The sequence below is a fragment of the Protopterus annectens genome, chromosome 1.part2, assembly GCF_019279795.1.
Source record: "Protopterus annectens isolate FY-2018-M chromosome 1.part2, PAN1.0, whole genome shotgun sequence".
Taxonomy (NCBI): domain Eukaryota; kingdom Metazoa; phylum Chordata; order Ceratodontiformes; family Protopteridae; genus Protopterus; species Protopterus annectens.
The window spans coordinates 1066068595-1066083524 of NC_056727.1; the positions used below are offsets into that span (position 1 = coordinate 1066068595).

The 14930-nt window shown below is 42.5% G+C and overlaps 1 protein-coding gene across 4 annotated transcripts in view; it reads right to left on the reverse strand.

The window, feature by feature from the left end:
- The window catches only part of LOC122792228 (transcription elongation factor A protein 3-like), a 1160229-nt gene that overhangs the window by 847855 nt on the left and 297444 nt on the right, over positions 1-14930 (reverse strand). The window lies entirely within an intron of this gene.

Consider the following 14930-nt stretch of genomic DNA (forward strand, 5'->3'; position numbering starts at 1 on the left):
TATATCTATATGGATATATACACATATACATATCTACATACATATATATATATATATATATATATATATATATATATATATATATATATATATATACAGAGAGATCTATATATGGCCATATATATATGATGCACTATACAGATGTATATAAATACATATATATGAATATATATGTGTATGTACATGTAGACATATATCTACATATGTATATGTATATATCCATATCCTTGTCATGTGTAAACATTACTGTTGTGTATACCTTCCCAGATGTATCACACCGTATGTATCTGATATGTGTATATTTAGATATAACAACATATGCGATGCAACAGTAATATCACTAACAAGTACTACACAATTGTAGAAGTCACAGCAATTGTTCAATACTATTCAATATGTGTACTGACAGATATATCGGAAAAACAACAACTGTTTTCACAGCTGTCATGGTGTAGTGGTTAACTGTTGTGACTATAGTGTACAGGATCCTGGGTTCAAGACCTGCAAGGGCTGTTTATTTTGTTGCTAGGCAGAACAATGGTTGTTGGATACAGAGTGGTTAAGGTAGTGTTGAGAAGCTTTAAGTGGGTTTGTGCGGGGTTGTGCGAAGCTAAGCGGTGCTAAGGTATGGTTAAACATATGGGTGCTTACACTGTATAGGCTTCACTTACCAGTGTGCAAGTGTGCTTAGCTGTTATATTGCAGCAATACTGACACCTGCTAAGCATGACTCAGCCCTGGTAACCAGTGTTCACATCCCAGTCTGATAACATAGCAGGGTAATGACATCTGTAATAAGTGTATGTAATGCCATGTACATAACATGCGTCTATGTGCTGTCATTACAGTAGCAAGGGGTGTGACTCTCCTTTCTTGGACACTTGAGGATATATGGCTTGTGCAGCATTCTTATCCATGTGAATGTGTTACATACATGGGTAGTATCCCAGGTTCTGTGCAGTCACACTGGCATGTAGTGTATCATTACGTTACTACTGTTGACAGTGCTTTCTCAAGCAAGCGTAGATTGCTAATTGTAGTACTGAAAACAAACACCCCTGTATGCATAGATAGACTCTGAGTCCTCACTGTCATGTTCCTCGTGTGTGAGCTGTGTCACATTATATATTTCCTACAGGATAATGATCTGACATGTGGAAAATATAACTGTAGACTACTGTCTGTATAGCACATGTCAGTGAGGCCTGCCATCATGTAGTAATGGCATACCTATCAGTGTCAGACATCTATCTGTCAACACATTCATCCTACTGCATAGCTAGTTGGTGAGCTGATGTCTGTCAGTCCCTGTACAGATGTGCAGATGTCAGGTATCCATCTTGGATATGTACAGGCAATCTATGCTTGACTGACACTGACATGTCTGCCCAGCTGTGTTATAAATGGCACAGATAGGACTCAACACCTTGTACGCACCACATGCCATGGATACCTCATCTACACTACCACAGTCAATGGAACATGCTTGGGTACAGGTCTCCAAGACAGACACTAACATGTTATGTAATACATGTTGCATACATGTCAACTGGAGCACTTCACCGGCCCTCTGCAGGAGGCACCCAGAGGATTGGCTGATGCATGTCACTCTCACCCTGAGGGTCACCACAGTGGTGTCTGTTGATAGACGGCCTGCTGGCATATGGCAGGAAGCATGATACCACTGTACACACATCCTCTACACTTCCCATCTCTCCATGGACATTAGGCTGGTACACACCTATGAACACCTGCAGCGATGCACCCCAGTACTGACAAATGTGTATGTGTGTATTACTGAGAATATCAGTGTCTGTGTGTTAGTAGACCTGTAGTTGGGAATACCCTGAGGCCCTTCACACCCACTGCACCACCCATTGCCATAGTTAGATGTGGCTGCTGCTACACCAGACATTACATGTACCTTGTTACGCTCCTCTCCCTAAGGGTTACTTGGGCCTTGCAGTACAAGCACAACACTGTTGTACAAATGGGTTGATAGGCATGGGATACCCATTGAGTTCTGGCAAGTGTGTGTATGTGCTCAGATGGCTAAGTGGTAAATTGTTGTGGCTGTGGTGTGCAGGGTCCTGGGTTTGAGACTTGCAAGACTGATTATCCAGTCTCCAGTGCTGTGGACAAGGGTAAGATGGTCCACACAGCCTATCTGGACCTCACCAAAGCCTTCGACATCATCCCCCACTCTGGAATCATAGATAAACTTACTAAGCTGGGAATTAATCCCTACGTCACTCGATGGGTTGCCAAATGGCTTACTGACAGAACCCACACTGTAAAGTAGCTGAATCTAAATCCAGCTCCAGACAAGTGGCAAGTGGAGTACCTCAGGGTTCAGTCCTGGGACCGCTCTTGTTTGGCATCTACTTCTCTGAAGTACAGGCCAACACTAAGGGATTCTGACCAACAAAGTTCACAGATGACTGCAAACAGAAAGCTATTATTGAATCTCCAAATGATGTGGATATTCTACAAAAGGGCCTTACAGAAACAGATGTTTAGTGTCATAGCCATAGGCTCAAGCTCAATGCCAAGAAATGTATAGTTATCCCCTTTGGGAAAAAATATGTACCCATGAATTACCACATAGGTGACAGTACACTAAGCACAGAAAGTGTGATAAGTGACTTAGGGACACAGGTGGACAGTGGTCTCACCTTTGATAACCACATTGCCACAACAGTCAGGAAATCCTTCTATGTGGCACACCTCATCACTAAGAGCTTTTCATCCAGAAAAAAGGAGGTCATTGTCCCACTGTACTCATCCCTCATTAGACTCATTATAGAATACAACGCCCTGTTTGGTATGTACCTCTCAAGACATCTGCAACAACTGGAAAGGCCACAGAAATACCTCACTAAAATAATCACAGGCCTAAAGCAGATGCTGACTGTCTAAAAAAACTCCACCTATACTGTGTCACATATCGTCTACTCAGAGGCGATCTCTGCTTAACATACAAGGTCATGTCAGACCCAGAGCTGTTGGACATGCTACACTTAAAGAAATCCCAATCCCTCAGAGACACATGCACCAGGGATCTAAACCTTGTCATCACACTGTACAAAACATGCTGGATGGATAGGTTCATGACCAAGAGGCTCCCCAGACTCTGGAATAGACTGCCCATACATGTCAAGCAGAGCGCCTCTTTGGCCCTGTTCAAAAGGAACCTTGATGATTGAATGGGAGATAGGAAATTCACCCCAGGGATCACGTCAGTCACCCTGCTAGACAGGGGTCCAGGGAAGTAAATACTGTGGAAAGAAATAGCCAGGGGATTGTTATGGCCAGGCTTGTATAGGCCCTAGGGCTGATAGCCTAGTACCAACCTATGTACCTATGTGTGTATATATGTAGGGTACAGCATTCCAAGGCCACATGCTCCTGTTACAATACACATTGCCACACAGTATTAGGGATAGTGATGTTGTTGCCTATAGGAGAGGCATGACAATGCATCACCCTACTATGCCTGTGGCATGTGCATTAGATGCATATCCCTGTAGTAGCACTCTTGGGATGGACAAGGGGTTGTATTGCAGTCCTGGCAATGTGTGATGGTGGGTATGTCAGAGTGTTATCATGTGTTCCAGTGCGTACAATATCCACAGTGGGGTGTGGGTGCTGGGTATACTGTCATTACACCATGGTGCCCCTGGTACATGTCCCATGTCCCATTGTATGGTGACCACTGTCACCATCAACCATACAGGTAACTGATAACACTATCCAGCCCAGTTATGCATGTGCTGTGTGCAACCTACCTGTAACACACTGGACACACTGACAAGGTAGTTAAATCTGACAGGCCCAGGTCTCTCAGATGTGTGTCTGACTGTTATGTGTTTGTCAATGTGTATATGACAGTATGTCACAGTATGTATTGTCCATATACAACCATTACATCCCCCATTACCATACTATACATGCCTGGGGATGTTCTGTATGTAACATGTAACCTGGAACACACCTCATCCTAAAAGCTGTGTGGTGTGTGCAATTAAAGCCACACACATCAGTAGCACTACATACCTAGGTATGGATTTAGTCCCAGTGGTGCCAAGTAAGAGTGTGCATGTATGTGGAGGGATCTACTTCAGGTTGCAGAATATACATGTCCCAGGGGGTCATCTGTCCAAGAACTGAGTGGCATATGCTAACATGTCACAGGTATCATCCTGTGGACATACATTCCATCACAATTACTGTTAGCTGTGTAAATGGCCTCTTCCCCACTGTATATATGTGTAGTGATACTGGAGTTGGTATATATAGCTGGGTGTGGCTTTTGTGGACACAGTCAACATCATTGTGGTTACTGTTGAGTGTATCCCCCCGTGTAGCTGGCCTTAATACTGTACAGTTCATGTTAACAGGTTAGGCATTTGTCTATCAAGCTATCTGTGGTTCTACAGCACCTCTCACCCTCCAAAGGGTAGGGGTGTGCCACCCACACCAGCACACATATGTTTACTGTGTTGAGGATTGCACTACATTAGGGAAGGGGACATATACCCTGCCAGTACCATCGTCAATGACATTAAACTAGCGGACTGCTTATTCCACAATGTATTATCCTGCGTAGTCTGGCTTGGTGGAATTACATAGGCTGCATGGGTTCCTTGCAGAGGTACATACATCCATGTGTACAGTATTCTCTGTGTAGTGCATCAATACTTAATCATCTGTGTTTGTTAGACGCAAACATGTGGTGTGTACCAGCCGGTACAACTACCATTGTCCACTGAAAAGGGCTGCTAACAGCAGCCACCATGCACTCACCTGTATACACCACCCCCAGACCTATTGGCCATGTGGCACAAGCAGTAACTGTTATACAGACCTGTGACATGTGTTCACCTGTACCCAGGATATGGCACAGCCAAAGTGTCACCACAGTGCCATACCCCATTGTTAGATATGACAGCAGATCATCCTCCTGCTGTCACATGGACACCTAGAACACAAATGGATAACATTATGGAGACCACAGTCACTCAGTGTTACTAAAAGCTATAATGCATCATGGCTGGACAGCTACACTACCTGACATGTAAGCATTAAACATTACTGCTGACATGTTACACAGCAGTACATTGGTACACTGTAGTACAGTCACCGTGTGCATCAGAACCATATTAGCCTGTCCTTGCATCAATATTATGGATGATAGGGATGTGGCACAGGTATCATCATATGCACAGTGTGTGTTGTTGGTTTGCCAGAGACCTAGGCTGGGCCATATGTTTGACACCATGTGTGTGACTGAGAGTTTTAATTACTGATATGGCCATGGTGATGTGGTGTATGTAGGTATGGGGTTGCCCTAGTTGTGTTTGCATTGTGTGTGAGTATGCATGCACACAGTTCTGCCATGTGGCTGCCCTATACAGGTGTTTGTTGGACAGCTGCAGACCATACCTGGCAGGGTGTGCAGTTCACCTCCTCTGGCCACGGACAAGAGAACTGTGCCTGCCAGGGGTTCCACGGGCATGTCCAGGTACAAGCCTCGATATGCTACTCTCCACTGATGATGACATATGTCCACTGGAACCAGGTCCCTCCTGGGACTGGCCAGGGCCACGTGCACATGGCCTGCTGTGGTGTGATGTGGACAGCACCCCCCCCGCAGTTCTGGGGCTGGTACTGCCACTATGGGAGTGGCTTGGTGTCTTTGCATGTCCACGTTGACCTCCAGATGTTGGTGTTGCTGGCCTACATCCATATGGCCATTGCACCAATCCCACCACATGCTCTAGCACGGACAATCCATGGTTGAAGAGGCCCACCATCACAACCTGCCATCTATCCATGATTTCTGCATAATAACAGAGGGCACCTGTAAGATCACGTATGTTGTCAGTTACAGCTGAAAAAGCAGTCCTCTGCAGCTCAGACCCTGTCTGGTGCACCGTTCCATACGTACCTGCCCCCCCATGACAGCCTGAAACATGCGTCTGGTGGGGAGCACTGCATAATCTTGAAAGATTGAAATACCGATTTTAAAACTTTTGAGACCATATATCCGAAAACCCAAACTACCGAAAGACCAGAAGCGCGAATTTCAAAATCCCAACTATCGGGAATTTGAAATTCATGCTTCTGGTGTTGCAGTATGGTGGAAGGGCAGGTAAGTATTTCTGTTTAACTGTGTTGGTTAGAGGTTTAGTGTATATGTGTGTGTTGTGAGTGTGATGTGTGTGTGCGAGGGGGATGTAGGCGTGTGGTGGTGTAGTAATGTGTTTCTCTGGGTAGTGTGATCTTGGAGTTAGAATATTTAAGTAGGGGGGTGTGGGGTGTGCAGCCCCCCACATTGGGGGTGCAGGGGGGCTTCCCCCCCTGCTTGTCTGTAGGTTAGATTTGTGTGTTTGTGTTTTGGGGGAAGGTGTGTGTGTATGTGTCTGTGTGTGGTGTATGTTGTGTGTAGTTTTCGGTAGTTTGAATTTTGCAGTTTTGGTTTTTCAGTGTTGTAGTGTTTTGGGTGTTTGGTCTCTGGATTTTGGGCATTGGTAGAGTGAGTGTTCAGTATTTAGTAGTGGTTCCATCTGCTGGTACCATATGTGGCACTTCTGACAGGGACACGATGATCAGCAGCCCTCCCACGAGCACCCCTGTGCATCTGCCTATGTGGTACCCTGCTGGACATCTGGCTATGGCTGCTGTATCCAAACACAACAGCCATAGATACCACACTGTCCTGTGCACTACCACCAACTGCTAACTGCCCCTCTTCTATGGCCACTGGTGATGGGGTATCTATAGGCACTGTGACTGTGTGCGGGGATGGGGTGGATAACAGGGGAATGTCAAACAATGGCACAGTTTCGGCCTCTGACAACCCCGCCTGTGCCTCAATACACCTATCATCATTTTCAGTGTCTGTATGGACACCAACATCAGATTGCATGCAGGAGGGACCCTGACCCCCCCCACCACCTGTGAGGGGAAAACAAGAAATGCACTTTAAGATCTGTACATCATTGCTTAACAGTACACACATGCACACACACACATATACACACACACACCCACACACACCCACACACACACACACACACACACACACACACACACACACACACACACACACACACACACACACACACACACACACACACACACACACACACACACACACACACACACACACACACATACACACAGGCACACTTACATTCCACCATAATATCTACCTGTTCCTGAGTTTACAGACTGACCCAAGTTTATTTTCTTAAGTTCCCCATCCTGCATCACACTTGGGAACTTACACTCTTTAATACCAATCATTAGCATATCATTCTTCTAATTCCCTAGACAAGTGATCACAAAACATGACCTGTTACTCCATTACCTCTTTGACTTAATAACGGTCGGTTTTACAAGGACTCACTGCTGTCATCCAGTGTTCACCCTGGGTTTGTCCAGACATTGTAAGCATGGCCCCCATATGTTAGGGGCTACTACAGTCACTCAATAATGTCATGCAATGGAGTGTCATACATAACTATTGCTCAGTAGATGCAAGATCTGTTGCTCTATTAACTTATTATGTGGACAACAGTAATATTTGGATACACTCACTGGTGTTGTCTAGTAATTCCCTAATGCATCTGTAGTGCTGCATATGTGGGTATTCTTTCAACTTTCTGCTGATTGCAATTTTAACAGTATACCTGGTGTCTAGTTTCCCTCCCAATGCATGTTCCATGCTACAGACCTTATTATACTATCAGCTGTCCTGAGATTACATATCAGACAAGTATTCCTGGTGTCTCATGTGTCAGTCTATGTCCATGTACTGCACGATTCCAAAGGGAAGTTGAGACGTATGAACAACCCCACAATCACACATGAGCATACATGGACACACACACACAAACACACACACAGATACACACACACATCCTACATGCATCAACCCCCCCCTCCACTCCACCAGATTGCACTTACAGACAAAATAACCTCACCCACCAACCCCACACACACACACACACTTACAGGTGAGGCTGCATGAAGATATTACACACATACCTCCCATTACCCCATCTGTCAACATGCATAACATATGGCACTCAACAGCATGCAGTGCAGCTATAGTCAATCCATGCTAGCAACAGTATACATGTGTGTGATGCATGGGCTGTGTTAGTAGGTGATGCCCCTTCCCCTGGAAAACACTGCACCCATGTACACAGTATTGCTGTGCACCTGTTCAGCACCCTGCCATGTACTGTGCACCATACCTCACAGGTGTACACCATTGCTGAATGTGTATTACTGCATCAGTTATGTCTGCTATGCTGCTCACAGCCCCTATGTGTTTGTCTGACACATACCTGGGATGATATCTGAACAGATGTCATTTGTGAATGCCTGATGTCTGATTTACAGATGTCATCATCAGTGGTGCATGTATGACCAATATGATACAATTACACTGACAACCGTCAAACCTTACCATGGCTATGGGGAGTGTACACACCCTTATTGATATGATGCCTTCTTCCTTGATATGTCATGGGACTATATTACTGCATATGTTAACATTACATGAGCCTGATATGTGACATATGTCCTGTACAATCAAATGCAGTGTCAAACAAATGTGTTAGTTGTGCTGATGCTGATTGAGATGCATACACTTTGTAGGTGCATATGTGTGCACGCCCTTATCATGATGGTTTGTTGCACCTATTGTTATGTGTACTACAGCAGTCAGTATGCCTGGCAGGGGTATACTAGCATGGGCCATCTGCATTTGCCAGTATATGGTCAGTCTGCCCTACACATGCCCCCAACTCTGCATGATTGCAAGGTCAACTCATGTTCACATCCCTTGGAGTTCACACATTGCCGTCACTATTGCTGTGGAGTCAGGGTTATGTCTGTTCTTGACCCTGACTGTGTGCAGATACAGCCATTCATAGCATCCTTTGAATCCCTGCTGCAGTGCACTGTTGTGTCATGATGACATCCCCTCCCCACCTTTAGCCTTTTTGCAGATGCTTGACAACTATGGCCTACACATGTGTGCCAGTTTGCAGTGTCCCAAATACTGAACACCACATGTAACAGCCTATTCCCAGCTAATGAATGGCAAACATGCAGGTGTACACTGGCATCAGCACAGTACAGATGGGGATGGTGGAGTGAGGTGTTGGTTGTGCAGCACATGTATCTTACGTGATACTATCTGTAGGTTTCCAACGTGGTCTTGGTACACCAGTACACATTGCAATGCATGCCTTTTGGGGACCTCTTCTGTTATGCATACACTACCTAGAGAGAGGCCTGGCTGATGTTTCCTGTGGTACAACTGTCATATTTGATTACCCTAACCCATGGGCCACATGTTTGCAGAGTCCAGGCAATTGCTGACATGGGTACTGCACAGCTAGTACTTACTAGACATTCCTGCAACCCCCTCACAGTTCTGGCATGTTACTAGGCAGCCTGCATGACAGGTTTGCTACATGTGACATCATCTGTCTTGGATGGCCATCTGTTTATTTCCTACATTATTCCTGTCCCATACATCCTCACCACATACATGACTGTCTGCACTGTTTGCCATGGTATATGCAATGGTGAGGTATAGCTACATGTTCAACTCCTGGGTGCTACCTGTTGGGTATGGAGTCCATGCCATGGCATGTAAGATGTGTGCAAGCCATGGCTGCCTCTGTTGCAGGTAAGTGGGCACATTTGATGGCCAAACATCTTGGACAGCAGACCATTTCTTGGTGAGACACTAGGGATGTGTACTTGCTGGAAGGTGCATTTCCATGACAAAGGCATGCAGTCAGTACCTCAACAGCTGCTTCCACTATATTTTATCTGGACTGTGTGCACACATATGCTTCCAGTGTTTGTGAAGGTATGTATTTCCTATATTTGCTATCCTAACTAACTATGCCATGTTACACACTCATTGCTCATGTTAGGACCACATTGCAGGTTGTAAGGGTTGTGAACTGCAGTATTGTGATATGCCATAGTGTAGATCTGTAACAGCTGCCATGGTAATACTGGTATATACACTGTTGTAGCACTGTATAAGGGTGATGTTTCACACACGTCCCTACTGTAGGCCATTTGTCCCACCATTATATTCATCTCTGTGCACACATTTTGCAATGGCAGGATGTTAGTTATATTGCAGGAGTCTTCTGATGAAGTCTGCTAGTAAGCAGACGAAAAGTGCTTTAAATTAAATCTGTGTGTGGATGCAATAATCGCCTGGACATTTTTGTTCTTATTTAGTTTTTTTGTGTTTGTTGCATTTATAGTTTGGATGGCGTCTAGTACGGCTTCTATGCAGTGTCCGCTCACACAACAAGAAACACTGAATAAATCTTTTGAAACCGGCATGTCTGTACCAGATAGCAACGCTTCAGTGTTGAACAGCAATGCTCTTTTACTTTTGACTTCCAAAATCGAGTCCATTTGTGCGAGACTCGATCAATTAGACCAAAACCAGCTGGTTTTACAAAATTCACTACCAGGGTGTTTGAACCCTTTATCATCAGTTAATGTGAACTACGATGGCAGTAATTGCCATAGAGGAGGAGTACTTGCTCCAGGTACTAACTTAGTGAATGAGAACGAAGGAAGTCAGCAGGTAGCGGTTACTGACGATAACCACCTTGATTTTAGTACTCCGCCACCAGCACAAAGAGTACCCGAAGGACCTCCGGTTACTTTAATGACATTAGGCACTCAGCTGCCTTACCAGCCTTCCCAAGGATTCCCGGTTAGCTTTTCATTGCCAGGTATTCAGTCATCTAATCAACCTATGCAACGACCTGTACAAGGAGATAATATGCTAGGTAATACACACCTAGCAGGATTTGCTGAGAGACAAGAAGTTACAGTTTTTGTCAATAATCGGCCCAGTCATTTTCCAGTCTTGTCATCTTGGATCTTGGATAGTTTTACGTTTACTAAACCAAGCCAATTTTGTACTGAACAGGACTATGCAGCAAGAAGCAATTATGCTCCAGTTGCTTCAAATATTGTAAGTAATTTAAAATTATTGGATACTCACTTGCTAAAACTTAAGAAAACACAACTAGAAATTGCTTACTTTAATGAATGTTTAAAGCAGAAAGTGATCCCGAAGGGTTTACGGAGAACCCAATACCCTACGGGTCTTGTGAAAGATTCACCTTTTCACACTGAACTCATCCAGCTTTTTGATTGACAAGGTTTTGAACTGTTAGAGCTCATGATAAAACATTATTCATTACTGGTTAATGATATTTCGAACATAGTGCTGGAACTTGATAAGAAAGTGCTGGATAACTTGGACTTTGCTAGATATAAATTTGAGTATACTAGAGTTTTTACAAGTATAGAGCAACACGTTTAAGCTCAAAAATAATAAAAGTAAAAAACTTGAACGAGACTGCAAGGCATATAGCCAAGGAGAAGCGTATCCTTCACCTTCATTAGCTCAAGTTTGGCAACCTAAAGATAATACGCATACGCATAGTAGCAGTAAATCTCAGCATGTGTTTGCTCCTTGTGAGGGTCCGCAGTCTTCTCTAGATAATAACTCAGATTCAGTGTCTGAATTGTCAGGCTCTAGTATGGATATACAGGCTACTGGTTCCGAGGTTCCCGGGATTAGAATGAGCGAGAGACTTCAAAATGGTCCTCGTGTTTGTTACAATAATAATACTAGACAGCAGTCCAATGTCAATGTAGCCGAGAACCAGGTTTTTCAGCAAGTGAATCACTCAGGTACCAAGCTGAAACAACAAAGGAACCAGTACAACAACAAGCCGAAACAACAAAGGAACCAGTACAACAACAAGACCAAGTCAAAATCAACCAGGAACAACAAGTAATGTGTGGGGAAGATACTCTAGTTGAGGCAGTGATTCCTCCTATAGAGTTTTCTTCCTGCGTTCAATGTATGCCAGCTCTTTTTCCTCAATGTTTAAGTGTAAATAATGTTTTCAACCTGTTGGGGAGAGAAAGTGAATTACAACACACTAGATTAGGTCCACATGTTATTTTTAATAAGGACAAAGATTTTAAGGTATATAATTTTTCTACTTGTCCAATTTTCACTGAATTGGTGAATTTTTTGGCCAAGGGACATACATATGTCCCCCAACATCGGATGGATTTAGCTAAAACAATTATCGAGTTGAAATCTTTTACCAGGAAATTGAATTTTCAGATACTGTTTGGAAACAGTGTAAATTCAGAAGTAGTACAACTGTATCGCACGTCTAGTACATTTAACCCCCCACTACATCCAGTCTTGCAAACATTTGAAACCATGTGAGAATTAGATTTTAGACAAATGGTAAAACATAGGTCAACTAATAAGAGTAGGCAAGCGATTGATAGTGATGAACGTGATCTTATTAGATTTATCCATTCACAAGAAATCCGGGTTTGTAAACCCGATAAAGGAGGTGGTTTAGTAGTGTTTGACACAAGTGACTACACTGACCGGATGCATCAGTTACTTAGTAATGAAGCATACCAAATAAGCTCTAGGTCTGAGGTTAATAAAGCGTATAGTTTAGTCAAATCATGTATCAATGACTTATTTATTGAGGTTCGTATTGATCAAGTTTTACTGAATTATATGATTACATTATTCCCAGTGTACCCACATTTATTTGGTATACCCAAAATCCACAAGGACCTCATAAATCCACCTATGAGGTCACTTGTGGATAGTCGTGGCTCACCGACTTATGCGTGTGCAAAGGTCATTGACTTTATGTTACAGAAATATGTGTCCCTGGAAGAACAAATATGTAAGGACTCTTGGTCATTTCTTGCTAAAATTAATACCTTTGAGTTTGAACCTAGTTATAACTTCCTAACAATTGATGTCAAGGACCTATATACATGCATTCCCCATCATGTTGGGATAGAGTGGGTGGCTCATATGATGTTGAAACACAATGCCCCACGCCAGGACATTTCGTTGGTGATGGAGTTGTTGGATTTAGTTCTTTCTAACAATTTTTTCACTTTCAACCAACAATTTTACCTGCAGAAAGTAGGATTAGCTATGGGCTCCCCATGTGGGGAAAGCGTAGCTAACCTAGTCTTGGCGTATTGGGAATCCGAGTTTGTATTTAAAGGTGTAATTAATGCCGAGAGTATAGCTTATTACACAAGATATCTTGATGATATTTTTATTTTATTAAAGGGTGATGAACCGGTACCAAATATACTGTTGAATAGTTTTAACTGTTCAACAGAATTTTTATGTTTTACGTCTATCTTCAATTCTGAAGCTATCTCTTATTTAGATATTTGGCTCACTAAAAATAGAGTTTTGAATTGTTATTCAGCAAAAATATTCAGAAAAAATACTTACTCAAACATGTTTCTACATTTTTCCAGCTGCCACCCTTTTCATCAGAAAAGGTCAGTTATTAAAGGCCAACTAGTTAGAGCCTCACGGATTTCCACCCTTGATGAGGACTTTCAGGAGGAATGTGTTTTTTTGAAAACAGCATTTCTGCATAGAGGGTACCCTGAATCTTTGTTGGATGTACTGATAGTGGAAGTAAGAATAAAAAGAGCTAATCACTTGCTTGAGCCTATACTAGCTGGGAATAAACTGGCCTTAGAAGGTCCCCAAACTGATGACCTTGTCCAATCATCTAAGCATAATAATGAATTGCTTCACAGAAAGGAACACCTAGGACATTGTAGCTTTATAACTACATTTAGTTTGCAAAGTAGTTTTTGTGTTAAATTTATTAAGAAAAACTGGGAGCTGTTTAGATGCAATCAGGCTGTGTTGAGTAAACTTGGTGATGTCCCAAATGTAGTATTTAAACGGGGAAGGAATTTGAAAGAATTGTTAGAAACACAGACTTCTAAACTATTTAAAATGTTAGGTATGTTTAAATGTGAATCATGTGATTTTTGTAAATATGTGGATGTGACTAGCTGCTTTACAGTTAATGGCTACAAACATACTCTACATGGAAAATTTAACTGTAATTCAAGTGCGGTTGTTTCTTTAGCAAAGTGCATGTGTTGCTCTGCGTTCTATGTGGGGAAAACAGAGCATAGGCTCCATGATAGGATGTATGAGCACCTTTACGCTATAAGCCGTAATAAACTAGACAACACACTTGCTAAGCATGTTTCTGTTTACAGTAACCACCACTTTAAATTTTTAGTCATTGACAGTATTAAACGTGATTTTCGGGGTGGTCTGTTTGCTTTTAGACTAGAAGAACTAGAATTGAAGTGGCAAATAAAACTGGATGCATGTAATGTACCTGGATTAAATGAAGCATGTTCAATTAGTAGTATTTTAAAATTTAGGAGTTCACAGAGGTAAGTCTTATGTTAAGGTATAACTGGGCTAGATACATTTATTTATGGTCAAATGCATATTTTAAGTATGGTAATGTGTAGTTTTTTCTCATTTTATTTTTTATTTAGATTGTGGAGTAATGTTTCAATTATTATGGCAGAGTTAGATTATATCTTGTATTTTTAAACAAGTTTTAGTTTATTGTATTTACCTGCGAGTCAGGGTTGTTTACATTTGACCTGTTCGAATGGATACTTGATGTATTTGTTAATTGATTAATTATCCCGCATTTTTTGGTGTTTATTGTATTTAATTAAAATTTCTATGTGGTATTGTTACTTCTGATGAAGTCTGCTAGTAAGCAGATGAAAAGCGCTTTAAATTAAATCTGTGTGTGGATGAAATAGTCGCCTGGACTTTTTTGTTCTTATATTGCAGGAGTCTGATATATCTTTCAGATACACCATCATGGTGACCACTGTGATGCAGTGCAGTTAACAGCAACAATACGTGAACATGTACGACATGCATTATGGGTAGGTATGTTAAATATGTGCATGGAATATACCATAGCCATAACATGACCGGTGTATTG